The 14,936-nt window shown below is 45.5% G+C and overlaps 1 pseudogene; it reads left to right on the forward strand.

The window, feature by feature from the left end:
* The first annotated feature begins 2,002 nt into the window (after positions 1–2,002).
* LOC142835673 (gamma-aminobutyric acid receptor-associated protein pseudogene) lies at positions 2,003–2,382 on the forward strand (annotated as a pseudogene).
* Positions 2,383–14,936: the final 12,554 nt, after the last annotated feature.

Consider the following 14,936-nt stretch of genomic DNA (forward strand, 5'->3'; position numbering starts at 1 on the left):
GGGTTATTTCCAGGCCCGGCTATTACCAGTGAATATGGTGACATTAATATGAGTAAATGCAGGAAGAGGGATGAAATAAAACATATCCCATTGAAGGAAATGAGGGTTCCTTAAGAAAGGAAAACACACATAGGAAGGACACGGGCATATCAGGATACAAATAGGCCCCCGGGGAGCCGTGGATTCCACAGGCATGATGTTATTGAAGTACTTGATACTGGAGTAAGCACCTGCAGAGATGAATTACATCCTTGTTCAGACCACTAACGCTGGGTACTGACATTGCAGGAAGCGCTTATGGTATATTTCAAATCCCTTGCCCACTACATAAATATCCAATAAATCAGTCAGTGATAAAGGACACTAGCTAAAAGGCTTGAAATGCTGAACAAGCCACCTCCCCTCCTCAGAGAAGCTGCCACCTTTAATTTATGAGGGGTTTTCTAGTCACTCACACCTCCTGCCCTAGAAAGGCAAGATGAGCTATTAACACCTTCGGTGCTGTGCTCTGGAGAGCAGGGGGGTTGGCATCGGGATGGCTTCTCAAACAGCTGTCTTTTTCTTTTTCTTTTCTTTTTTTTTTTACAGGCATTATCTGGACATATTTCTAGGGTACATTATGATAATTTAATGTGTGTGCACAGTGCATAGTAATCAGAGTAGCAAGCACTTCTGGAAATCTCTGGAAATGACTGATACCCAGCCCCTCCTCCTTAGCCTAGTTGTAGAGTTACAAAGGAGAAAAATCACTTCTCTCCCTCCGAGGAAACAGAGCTGGGGTCCGGGTTCCCATTATTCAGTTATAGTGATACTGCCTCATGGACTCAGGGTGGACTTTCTCATGGTTGTTCTGTAAGTGGAGAGTGGGAGGCATTATGGGAGTCCTTGTGCCTCTGATAACAGAGCCAACGCGATGTGTCTCGCCAAAGACAATGAACAATTTAAAAATTGATCTGTGATATGATTAAAAGGAAAACGACTGTTAGGAGTTGTGCCACAGCTGTCATAATGATAATTTTTTGGTGGCAAAACCTGATTTTTGTCTTCTTTCCTGCATTTCCCAAGTATTTTGTCCACAGATGTTGGGCTGAGCGGTTGGGCCACTGGAGCTGCTAATCTTACAAATAACCCAAGCGTGATAAGGAATTGAATGTGTCAACTTCCCTAGGTCTTAAATGCCCAGATATTCTGTTGAACATTATCCTGGGCATTCTGAGAGGGTGTTTGGGGGTAAGATTAACCCTTGCATAGGAAGATGGGGAAATCCAATGGTCCTTTCCTAGTGTAGGTAGGCTTCATCTCATCAGTTGAAGAACCGATAGCAAACAAACCCTGGTTGAGCAGGATGACCACACTTGCCCATCTCCAGATGGGACATTGATCTTCTGCTCTGGATACAGACTGGAGGAGATATCACTGGCCCTTCTGTGTGCCACCTTTCCGCCTACAAACGCGGGGACATCTCAGCCTCAGAAGCGCCAAGAACCACTTTCTCCTAAGGAATCTGTTTCACAGCCCTGCTTCCTGTTATTTTTCTGGAGAGCCCTGGCTGATACAAAGAGTCAGGCGTTGACACATTTTTCTCTCCCATTGTTCCTCTACGTAAAAAGCAAATTTTTTAAAAAAGTCATGCAAATTTAAGAACTATGTAAAGAAAACCTAACAGAATTGATCCCACCAAGGACATTAGTATTTTATTTCCAGCTTAATTTTGGTATTTCTACTTCCACATAAATCTCAAGGCACTCCAAAGAGTATAGAGTCAATATCATTTCTAGAAAACCACACAAAGTTCTAATTCTAAAAGCCTGTATTTCAGGTGTTTAATGTTATGGCATTGAAGATGAAATTAGCTTCAATTTGACTCTTCAGTACCTTTTTAAATCAAGAAAAGCGAAACTCTTTATTTGTGCATCAGAAAAAAAAATGTCAAAGCCGTCGCCACCTCCGCCACCACCCCCTGTCCCGACCCCCCCCCACACACACGCACCCTGGATTTCCTTAGCCCAACTCAGTCCAGCCCGGTTCTCGGGAGAATGAAGTTCGTGTACAAAGAGGAGCATCCGTTCGAGAAGCGCCGCTCTGAGGGCGAGAAAATCCGAAAGAAATACCCAGACCGGGTCCCGGTGATAGTGGAAAAAGCTCCCAAAGCTCGGATAGGAGATTTGGACAAAAAGAAATACCTGGTGCCTTCAGATCTTACAGTGGGTCAATTCTACTTCTTGATCCGGAAGCGAATTCATCTCCGTGCTGAGGATGCCTTGGTTTTCTTTGTCAACAATGTTATTCCACCCACCAGTGCCACGGATGGGTCAGCTATACCAGGAGCACCACGAGGAAGACTTCTTCCTATACTTCGCCTACAGTGATGAAAGCGTCTAAGGTCTGTGAAGCTGCTGTCCCTGAGGTGTGTGTGGTGGGGGGGTTTCCATTCTACAAGAAGAGGTGGCGCTCCTTCCTTGACATCTACTTCCTCTTTCAGGCGAAAACACCTTCTCCTTCTTCAGGACCTGCACTTAATGTTTGAGGCTGTTTCTCTTGTCCCTCTCAGCAGGAGGGGTAGTGGTGGACACAGTCTCCGTACATCTCCTTTCTTTCCCCTCGTTCACCCTCATTCCCACTCTGCTTTAGACTTCTTGATTGTCAGTCTCTGTCACATCCGTCGATTGTTTTCTAACTGCCCAAGCAGGCTCCCTTCCTTTCAGTACCTTCTTTTTGGGGGGTAGATGGAAGGGATTAACATTGTCGGGGGGGGGGGGGGGGAGGTAGGAGGCACATCAATAAAGAAGAAACCACCGAGCTGGAAAAAAAAAAATGTGCCAGGGCAAAAACTTGCTGAGCACTGCGCGGTGGGAGGCTCCCAGACAGTGAAAACAGCACGCATCTAGCAAGCGCCATGTCCGTTCCACCGTAGACAGTCCTTATTACCGCCCTGCGCTGGGTGCATCCTGGAGACCATCACGGGTGGCTGGGGAAGGTCATAAAGGCAGGCCCCGACTCTGGCTTAAGCTCATCTCTAGGACGTGGGACGCTGTCTCCACGCTTGAGGGGGTCACTGTCAAGCCAAGATGGATATCAGGAAACCAACACAAGAGTACATATGATTAAGCATTAAAGCGGAGTGGTATTTTCATTGACTTTCATCAATTCCAGCGAGTCTCGTCTGACTTGTTCCATTCTCAGAGCTGAAGTTCAAAGTTGGGAAATAATTCACCCACACTGTTAGTGGCAGTCCCAGAAAGAAAGTCTTGGAATGATGGCTTGTGTTCCTAATGAGCCATAAACACAGACACCGCTCCATCCCAAGAAGTTGTTTTGAAGAGGCCCAAGCGAAAGCTGTACCACCCCACCCCTACCCGCCCAGATGTTCAGGAACACAGAATAAAATGAATCTAAGGGGAAAAGTTTGTGTTTGATTGCTGACTTTTATGAAGCATTAAGAAATCAGAGATTCTCTACGTGGGACTCAGCACCAGGGATGCTGTCTCCATAGAACAGTAAGAACTAAATGTTCTTTAGTCATTATGGGTCAGCACAGGACTTGAGGTAGCAGGGGGAGGGAAAATGGGGTGTTGAAAGAGACAGGGAAGAACAGGCAGAAAGAAAGAAGCCAATAAGAGAAAGGAAACAAGGAAAAATCCGTTTTGCCCCATTTGACTTGATTTTAAATTATGTCTGGTGTCTTAGTTAGCTCGCTATTAGTGTGAGAAAACACCCCGATTGAAAGCAACTTGGGGAAGAAAGGGTGTAATTCAGCTTACAGCTGTCAGGCCATAATCATCATGAGGGAAGTCAGGGCAGGAATTCAAGGCAGGGACTCGGAGGCAGGAACTGAAGCAGAAGCCATTGAGGACTGCCGCTCAATTGCTCAATCCACTTTTTCATACAGCCCCGGACCCCCTGCCCAGGGTGATGCTGCCCACCATGGGCTGAGCCTCTCTACAGCAATGATTAAGAAAATGCCCTATAGACTTGCCTAGACATGTTCTCAACTGGAGGGTTCACTTCCCAGACGACTCTAGCTTGGGTCACAAGAAGAAGCAGGACACACAGTATGAGAATTTTCTTTTCTTTTAGATTTATTTTTAGTTATGTGTATGTGTGTGAGTATGTGTGCTTGAGTGTGGTACCCATGGAGGCCAGAGACGATGGAGCTTTAAGTGGCTGAGGAGCTCCTGATGTGGATGCTGGGAGCATTCAAACTCAGGTCCTCTGAAAGACCAATATGCACTCTTAACCACTCTCCAAACACAAAGTATGAAAAGCTTCTAAGGACCAGAGTTTATCCTAAGCTCTTTACTTCCACTCCTTAACCAGTGGATAGTAGTACACTACTATCATTTCAAATGGTGAAGTTGAGATTTATTTGCTCAAGGCCACTGGGATCTGAATACAGTTCCGAGGCTTGGGATGTTGTTTAGTTGATAGGGTGCCTGCCTACTGCAAGCAGAGCCTTGAGTTTGGTGCTCAACACAGCATAAGCCAGAGGTGGTGGTAATCCTATCACATGGCGAGTGGAGGCAGGAGGATCAGGATTTCAGAGACATCCCCAGCTGTAGAGTAAGTTCAAAAGCAGCCGGGTATACATGAGACCTTGTCTCAAAACAAGCAAAACACATACAAATTCATTTCAGTCTGAACCAACGACTAGACATATGGACCTCCATATAGAAGCATTTCCACATTCAAGCTTCATAGACCCAAACCTCCCGATATTCTCAGGGGCCATTTTCAGCTTGGCCAATCAATGGTTCCCAAGCTACTCGGAGTTCAGCAAGTTCCTGGGCTGGGAGTTAAAATTCCTCTCCCATTGAATTTTCATAGCTAGGGCTGCTGATCCAAGCACAGGACTGTATTGAGGTAGAATTAGTGTTGATTCCAGAGGCTTCCTGCCAGAATTCTGCAGGACTCCCCAAAGGATTATCATCCCAATAAACTGGGTTCCTTCTGCTGTTCTCTGTCTTCAGGCACAAGAGGATTGGGCAGGACCTATCAGCCCCGTTCAGATGGAAATGGGGAGAATCCGTTGGCAGCTCTTATTGCCCCCACTGTCTGCGCAGAGCCTACGGCAGGCCAGCATCTCCAGGTCCTAATGGGCAGGAAGTTCCACTGTCCCAGTGTTAACAATATCATCAGCACTCCCTGGGGAAATAAACCTTTATTTCAAATATGGACTTGACTCAAGGTATCTGAAGACAAGAAATTGTTCTGCAGCCAGTAGTGGAACTCTGGGGAAGGAGTGTGGTGAGACAGAAAGAGCTCCAGCCAGATCTTCAGAGTTCCGCAGAACCAGGAAAACCAACAGAGCAGATCAAGGCAGTGGCAGCCTGGCAAGGGGGTCAGTGCGCACTGATTGGGAGCCAAGGTCCTTCTTGTTTTCCTTCCAGTTTTTCTTTTGTAACATTCTCATTTATTTGGTAGGACTGGAGATCTGAATCTAGGGCCTTATGTATGTTAGGCAAGCTCTTCACCCTGAGTTGTAAACCAGCCCATTTTTAGCATACAGTGTGATTGTCACGTAACTGGCAGCAAAAAGCATCTTCTGTTGTTTTGGAAAGAAGACCAGGATTGGAGCCCAAGGACCTGAGTTCAAATTCCATTTCTACCACTTCACTAAGGTCCTTGGGGCAGCATGCAAAAGTCTTCGAGTCTTAATTGCTCTGATCTTTGAAATGGAGGGATTAATAAGCCTGCCTCAGGATGTGGCAGAGAAAGATCAACAAGACTGTTTTCCCCAAAGCACCTAGTTCTGAGTGTGACGTGTACTATGTGCTCAGTTAAAGTTGACTGTGTTGTGTCTGAGTCACGCTAGGGAATGCTGGAAATTCTTTCACTGTGCTAATCAAATAATCACCTCTAGAGTGGCCTGACACATTAGGTGACATGTATTTTACAGGGTTAGATGAATCACGCTTACTGTTTTATTTTAAAAGGTTCACAGCAGCAGAGGAAGGCAGAGACTTCTACCAAACAGAGGTCTACCTTTCCGTGTCTATCATTCTATAACTATCAGCTATCGTTCCTTCATCTAAAAAGCCATCAGTAAAATGTTAATGTTTGGGGAATCTTAGTGAATGCCATTTGTGCTCTTGACTTTTCTTACACTCTAACATTCCATCAAACTCAAAAGGAGTCAAGTCTCAACCGCAAGCCAAGCGCTAGAATAGGAACTTCACGTGCGTTATCACGTCGGTTACCCTCACACTATTGGAGAAAAATCCTAGGCCTGCACTAAGTGAGGAATGCTGTAGAAATATTGCAATGGTGGAGCCTGGTTATCAAGTGCACCCCACTCCCATGACTGTCCCAAGGGGACTGAACACCTGTAGATTTTGCAGTAGACCAGGAGTAACAGCTCCTAGCAAAAAAGCATGCATTCAGAGCTCCCTTTCCATGTACCCAGCAGTAAACTGGTTGTTGGGCAGGTTTTTCCTCCCCAACACTGAGCAGAGATAAACTCCCAGAGAGAAATTACACAAATGTAGCAAAGAGGGGAAACCAGTGTTCTCCAACCAGGATTGGTAGCACCGGACCCTTAGGAGCTGTGCAGCTTAGCTGTCGGCTCGTCCTTCAACGAGACAACTGGAAAATTAGTACCCCGGTCTTTTCTCACCTCAACCATTCTGATTATATACAGTTGCTGGGTTGTTTTCCATCTTCCAAATTATAAGAACAAAATAATAGATCCTGGAACATTATTAGCTGTCATTTTCCTGTGGTGCACAGGAGCTTGTGGTATCCACTTCTTTGTGGAGGAGGGTGGTGTGTGTGCCCCTGGAGGGTGGTGTGTGTGCCCCCTGGAGGGTGGTGTGTGTGCCCCTGGAGGTGGTGTGTGTGCCCCCTGGAGGGTGGTGTGTGTGCCCCTGGAGGTGGTGTGTGTGCCCCCTGGAGGGTGGTGTGTGTGCCCCTGGAGGTGGTGTGTGTGCCCCCTGGAGGGTGGTGTGTGTGCCCCTGGAGGGTGGTGTGTGTGCCCCCTGGAGGGTGGTGTGTGTGCCCCTGGAGGGTGGTGTGTGTGCCCCCTGGAGGGTGGTGTGTGTGCCCCCTGGAGGGTGGTGTGTGTGTCCCTGGAGGGTGGTGTGTGTGCCCCTGGAGGGTGGTGTGTGTGCCCCCTGGAGACCCAAAGTCAGCAGAAGAAGCCTCTATTGCTCTCTCCCTTGTTTATTTGTTTTAGATAGAATCTCTTACTGAGCCTGGAGCTCACCAATTTGGCTAGTTTGGCTACGGAGACTGGGATAGGACATGTACCAATGCCTGTTTACCTAATTTACCTAAAGCAAGTTTTTAAAAATATGGATCTTTAAGTGCTCTTTAGAGATGCTGTCAGAGAAAGGTGGGTGGCTTTCCTCCTAACTTGGGAGGCTTTTTTTTTTTTTAGAAGTCTCCTTCTCTCTTGGAACTTCCTGGTAGCTTCCTAGGGCCCAGAGCGAGGAGCTGAGGAGACCCCTTTGCGTTAATTTGCCTCTCAACTCAAGGCAGACATGCCAACTCAAATCCTGTTCCACTCACGGCTTGGCAGTTATTACTTAGCAAACATTTCTTTTGGCACTTGCTGTCCTAAGCCCTCAGGACAGAACCGTGCCACTGCCAGCTACACCTGGACCTCCCATCAGAAGTCGCAACAGCGGCCCACTGCTCACAGATCTCTCCCTGGACTTGGGGGACCTTGCCCCGCAGGATGCAGGGGTGACTGCTCAGCTTAATTACTCTGAGGTCAGGAAGGACCCCCCGATGGCAGCTCTGTTCTCCTGCCAGTCTCTGGCAAGCACCTCCCAGCTTCTCCATCCTTGGCTAGCACGCATACCCGACACTGCCCACCAAACTGCAGGTGGACACACTTAATATAGCCAAGCGATTCAGGTGCCGTGGTTTCTGTAGCTGGGGAGAATAGCAAGGGTACGAGTTCTCAATTAGATGGAATAAAAGGAGCCGAGCACAGTGGCACATTCCTGGAGCTCAGCACTCCGGAGGCTGAAGATGGATTATGAGTTCAAGGCCAGCCTAGGCTACTTAGTAAGACCGTCTTTCTAGGGGAGGAGGTGGAAGAGGAGGACATGAAAGCCTAGGCAAAGCCGGTATTCAATACTAGAATACACACACAGCCTCACTGCAATTTGATGATGAAACTCTTTAGTTAGCAGCACTGTGCAGTGATTGGGAGCCTTGGGAAATGGTAGAATGGGGCTGAGACACAGACAAGACAATCCCACTCCGCCCTCAATGAAGCAGAAGCAGATCAGGCCTTGGGAGTCCAGAAGATAGAAGCTCTTCACTGGACGGTCTTGTTGACACCAGCGGCTCAGGCACAGCCTAAAACCCCCATCTCCCTGTAGCGTTTCTCTCTTCCACCATCCTCACACCATAACCTCTGCCAACAACAGCTTTTGCATCAAAGGCAAGCAGGCAGATGGACTCCTAATCCAGCCCCGCTACGGACGAACTCTGTGATCTTGGACGGGTCCCATGGCCCCTAAGTCTCAGCTGCCTGACCTGTGACATGGGTGCAACAATGCAGTCACATACAGTGAAGGCACGTGGGGAAACACCTGGTACGGTGACAGTCACTGCAGACAAACAGCATCAGAACACTCTTCTGGTAACCCTCTATCCAAAGGATGTGAACACCTGGAACACGGTGTTGGCTGACAAAAATCAGGAGGTGCATCTGTGTTGCTTTTATCTTTATATGCGATTCTGGAGTGCTAGGGTTCAAACCCAGGACCTCCTGGACGCTAGGGGAGCACTCTGGCAGGGAGCTGCATCCCCAGCACAGCAGCCAGGAAGCATCACGCTCTCATGTTGCTGATGAGGTCACTGCGACTCACAAACTTGTGACAGTTGGTTTAAGCACTTGACTATTTTGAAATCATTTTTATTTTGAAGTGATTATATAACCATAGGAAGTTGAGAAATTAGTAGGGGTCCCCCTCCACAGGTCTTCACCCACCTTTCAGGTGCATAGCTCAGAAACGGAACTGGACCCTCTAGGCTGAGTCAGGGACCAGCCCGCTGGAACCACGGAGGGACTGTATGGGGATAAAGGAGCAGCACCCTGGGGAGACCGTGCTAATCTGACTAGAGATTTATGAGACAGACAATTGAGATCTGCTGACATGTTCAGGAAAGCAACGCCCCACCCAGTCTTCATCAACCCTTCCAACAGAGCTGGCCAACTCCTTCACGACCCAACAAGCTGTTAACTGGGTTCTGGACGGTGTTGATCTTCCACTCGCCAGCTGGGTACGCGGTGACGAAAGGATTTCTGGTACTACAGCTTCTCAGGACTTCCTTCCAAGCTGCCATCTTTGTGGCCAAGTCTTCCCGCCCCTTCTCTACTTGGGAATTTAAGAGAGAAAAGCTCCCACACTTCTCAGCGTGCTATTTCCTGGATGGACGTTATTTCATCAATAACTTCTCTGAGAAGCCAGTTCCCAAGAACAAGGAAACACAGTTCTTTTCTCAATCAAGGAGACTCTTAGAAGACACTAGCCACAGAGGCCATGGGACTCAATACCTTCAGATGCCCCTGTTCCTTCTTTTCTCTTGGGAGCATGATAGTTCAGGCCTCCTTACTAATAAGAAAATTAAGCCAGCGGGAGGTGGCGCACGCCTTTAATCCCAGTACTCCAGAGGCAGAGGCAGGCGAATCTCTGTGAGTTCAAAGCCAACCTGGTCTATAGTTCCAGGACAGCTAGGACTATAACACAGAGATACCCTGTCTTGAAAAACAAAACAATAATTAAATTAAATATATCAAGCACCTACCCCAACCTTGGTTGTTCCCTTTGTTCCTTCTTCAGTGTTCACTGGGAGACCAAGTCTATGGGAAGCATATACTCCCGTAGCTGCTGCAGGCTAACCTGTTCTGGGCTCTGGCAACATACTCTGGGCACCAGGCAAGAGTAACACCAAATACAAAAAAAAAAAAAAAATACTTGTATTCTTTAAAAAGAGAAATGTCCCCTCCCTGCTAAAATAAAAACCTTTATGGAAGAAATAAATAAATAAATATGCCCTGCTCAGCTCCATGAAGGGGAAAGGTTAAACAGCACGGTAATATATAAGCAGTTTCTTAGTTTTCTCGTGGAAATACTTAACCACCTTAGAATGTTCCCCCCAGAGGTAATCTATTATATTTTGTTCAGCTTCTTCCTCCAAGAACTGAATCAATTCATGATGTAATGCCTCGGGGAGAATAATCTTTTGGACACAGAGTATCTTTCTGGGGACAAGGTTGAAGAAAACATCTCAAAATTGCTACAGTTTTTGGACCCTGTGTCCCCTGATCTTTACTGGGGTGTGGCAGATCGGAAAGGGGAAGCCAGGGGTATGTGACAGGGATGCCACCTCCCGTCCAAGTGCCTGCAGCTGCCTGGGAGAGTTTCCATCTCCAGGAAGAATCGGGGGATAAATCCACTTGGACGTTACCAGCAGAGTCATGGCGCTGGGTGCACGTGTGAGTGACAGGCGGAGATTGCTACAAACTCCGACTTAGCTCCGAGGGAAACGGCTCCTTCTGGATCCTTTTCTGAGCTCCCACCCCGCAAAACATTCTGTGAGAGAACAGCAAATCATTCAGCATTGGGTTAACGGCAATGGATAGGATTTTGGATAATTTTTGAGATTCAGGGGACTGGGCTGTAGCTGTGGACTCAAAGGCTCCTTCCTCCAGCTAAACCTCCCCTGAACAGCATGCCAGGGTCCCGAACATCTGACTTCCTTAAGCTCCTACATGCTAGGTGGAGGCAGGAGCTGAAAAAGTGCAATCCAAAGGCTCCAGTGCTTCTCGAGCCTTCTGGCCTGTTACTCAATTGCCCCATCTCTTTGTGTACTTCAGATGATACAGGACAGTTTCATCAAGGATGTCCTGTGTGTTTTACTATAGTGTGGGCTGCAATACAGCAGAAAGATTTTAAAGGGCAGGACAAAACCTCGATTAAGACCGCGAGGTTATTTATTTAAAGAGAAATGGGTCATCTCTGCGAGGAAAGGCAAGAGTGGGATTGTTTAAAAGGCTCTCATTTTACTAGAAGTCAATTGTTTTAAAATCCCAAATAAAGTTTACTTAGATTAAATGGGACCCTACAGCTCTCAGAGGGTTAAAGACAAGTAGGAGTTTGGATTAACAAACCAGTTAGCTACAGTGTCACTCAAGGATACTAAGAACTTACGTGGACATTTTAAAGTTGGAATTTGCATTTTATTTTATTATTTTAGGCTATATATATATATGTATGAATGTATATAAATATATATACCTTCACCCCCTTTTGGATCTAACAATCAAATTTGTCTGGCAGCTAAGGCACAGAAAAACCTACACCCCAATGTTAGAGGATTTGTCTGTCCAAAAGATGCCAGTTGGGGTGGTCTGCAGGAATGTTACTGGACTGGCAGTATCCAGGAAGCGGCAGCATGGAGAGGCAGTTAAAATGCAAGGCGCAGGTAAAGAGTTACCGCAGAGTTATCGCAGTTAGCGGCTGGTGAGCGATGGTTGACTTCTTTCCCATTCACACCACTGTTTGGTAGCATTATGCAAAATACTTGGTGAAAGTATCTTTCAGTTTCTTTTTTTTTAAATATTTATTTATTTATTATGTATACAATATTCTGTCTGTGTATACGCCTGCAGGCCAGAAGAGGCCAGCAGACCCCATTACAGATGGTTGTGAGCCACCATGTGGTTGCTGGGAATTGAACTCAGGACCTTTGGAAGAGCAGGCAATGCTCTTAACCAATGAGCCATCTCTCCAGCCCGAGTATCTTTCAGTTTCAAGGGAGCATCTGAAAGGTGGGCTGAAGTCCTTCCGGCCTGACAGACTGCCTGGCTTACAAATTTGTTGCCACTGTGTCTTTGTTAAGACACAATCTGAGAACCTGTGGATGCTAAATAACCATAAATCGCAAGTTATTACTGTGATTAATAATAAATGTACTTTGTCGGGGTCATGAAGTGCAATGGGCATATTACAAAATGAATTATCGACTGTGCACAATACCATTTCCCTGTGGAGGCGAAGGGGTCCTTAAAGGCAAGTGGGGGTGACTGGAGTCAGTACACAGTCCTGGAGATTGCCTCATAAAGGAACCATTGATGCTTCTTAGAGGGGAGTCTTTGGGGGGGCACAGAAGGCTACTGTCAAGGGGCCTCTAGTGCGTATTTTCTGGGCTTGATGGCCTTAGAATTCTCAGATTCTTAGTGGTCTCTAAATGTTTAAATACTTAAATTCAAGCATTTATCGCTCTTTGGGGACCTCTGTGGAATTATTTACATTGGGAGTTAGCATTATCAGACAGTTCATTCTTAAGATATTAGCAAAACTTGTCTGGATAAAAGTATTACCACAAATGCAATTCTTTAAGACAAATTTCTAACTTTTTAAGGAAAAAAAAAGTCACCTGCAGGCTGTAAATATGTGCGTTAAGTTTCTCCCGTGGTATTTGCTTTGGCTGTGACCTCTCCTAATATTCAGTCGAACAAGGGCTAAAAATTGTCAAACCAAATTCTTGTCCTGAGAGTTGAACTCTGCTGCCAGTTTGAGAGAAACGCACGTCCAGGTTTAGGGAATCTGTCGTGTTTGTTTTGGCTATGACATAGGGCAGAACGGTTTCCATCCCATTCGAATGCATTCAAGAGAGCTTGAAATATTGCACAATAGAAGCCATTCATTATATCTGTCTCCTTTCCCTTCCAAAAACAAAAATGGCTGCCCGGTTCCAAATCGACACAGGGGGCAGGAAGAAGGAGGCAGAGGGTCATTGGAAACCACCCAAGACTAACACCAGGTTTTTCAGGTTTGAGCTGGAGAATATTCTCAAAATCGTCATTCTTGATTTTTAACTTTAAGACAAGAAAAGACAATCCTGGCATGAACATCAGAAAATGGATATGCTGTTATCTGCTCAAATGAAACGTCAGTAAAAAAAGAAAATCATACAGCCTTACTTTCTGAAAATCGTTTGCTCGGTTTCTGCGAGGAAATTTCAATGCCTGATGTCAATTTTATACTGAAAAATTATTTTACTATTCGAAGTAACATTTGGAAGGACAGATTTGTAAGAACCAAGGCGCCTTCAGAGAAGGAGATATTTAGTTGTTCACCGCCAAACACCCAGGATATTGAACCCTGGATGTACAGTGTGGCTTTGACAAAGGTAGTGACTCTATCAAACCACTGTTAAGATCAGAAATTACTGCAGAGCCATAGAAAATTTTAAAGTAAGGTTAAGTAGGGCGACTAGGGTCACAAAAATCAACTATTAGGCTTAATAAACAAGTCTAATAGCTTCGTTGAAATACCAGAGATCAAAACCTTAGGTCTACATGTAAGGTTTTGGAAATCTGAATTTTCCTTTATCTGACCCTAAAATACCAGCTGCTTGTGGCTCTGCAGACCACTCTGACCTCATAATTAGTGAATTGAAACATTTGGACACATGAGGAAAGACTTAAAGGAGGGAACTTCTGACTGAACACTGGGAATCTTTATGATGACGTTCCAGCCAACCCTTTACGAACACAAATGCATTTTTCTTTTGTATCCATGCCCATTTATTTTTTTTCTTTTCATATATAGCATAATGCTTAAATACCAAAATGCAGAAACTTCTAGAAAACAGTTAAGTCCTAATCTCTTACTTTTCTAATTAAAGATGTAGGGGGAAAATGTTCATTCAATAACTAATTACGCATCTCTTCACTTCAGCAATTAGGTTATGGCTGAATCATTAAGAAAATAAAAAGAATTAAAGTCCAAAAGTGAACACAGCAGCACACTGGACACACTTGAGGTTGTTATATTAGAACATGCTATGATCAACCTATGCACAGCCAAATCAAGGCCATACAACTTCCCAGTGACTTTATGACAAACTTCTGCTGTGAGGGTGCACACACTTATGTGAGTTTAACACCAACTCCACTTGATCTAAATTTACAAATCCAGAGTAAGATTCACTGCAGCGGAGACATAGCAGGACTTTCAAGGGTGTAAGAAGTTGAGATGTAACTTTATATTTTTGTTATTGTTCAATTCACCACTAGTCTTTCATATTCATGCCTCACCAAAATGCACTTCCCTGGTTAAAAATATAAGAGAAATACCCAACAGAAGTGTACAGGAGATGGAGCCAGTCTGCATTCCTAGCTTCCACTTTAGACAGATGAAAAGATGTTTGCAAAGATCGTGCCCTTTAAAGACCCGCTCCAGAAGCACAACAGCCCCGCCCTATGGAAGCTGGTCCACCTGCAGGGCTGCCTGAGCTGGCCATGCCTTTACCGGCCTGCCCTCTGTGGTTCCTCTGCTTCTTGGAGAAAACAGAGCATCCAAAGACTTAGAAACAAATGTCTGTGCACAGCGGCTGGATAAATGCTGGTGAATGCTTAGTTAATAGTCTTCCTACCTGGGATAACTTGCTGCAGGGAAATTTGCCTATGTTAAGGAACAATTCTCAAATCTTTCCTTTTTTTCTTTTTTCTTTTGGTTTATCGAGATGGGGTTTCTCTGTGTGGCTCTGGCTGTCCTGGAACTCACTCTGCAGACCAGGATGACCTTGAACTCACAGAAATCCACCTGCCTCTGCAGAGGAGTGCTGAGATTAAATTAAAGGTGTGCACCACCGCTGCCCTGCAATTCTCAAATTTTAACATTACTGCCTGAGCATGTTATGACAGCTTTTACACTAAACCAGACTACCATACTTTATGAAAATCAATTAACCAAATTTACCTTTTGTAACAAATAAACAACAACAACAAAGGTAAATCTAATTTTGAACTTTAGAAGATAATGTTCAAATAGAGCAAGTTACTTCTGACCAACTGCCAGGGACTCAAGGTCACAATGCAAGTGAACTGCACTAAACTCACTGGGCTCAAGAAGAGGCTTCCAGTGAAGCCAGCCTCCCACCCTTTCTCTGGATGCTTTCACTGCTGACTC

This window comes from Microtus pennsylvanicus, chromosome 15 (assembly GCF_037038515.1).
Source record: "Microtus pennsylvanicus isolate mMicPen1 chromosome 15, mMicPen1.hap1, whole genome shotgun sequence".
NCBI lineage: Eukaryota > Metazoa > Chordata > Mammalia > Rodentia > Cricetidae > Microtus > Microtus pennsylvanicus.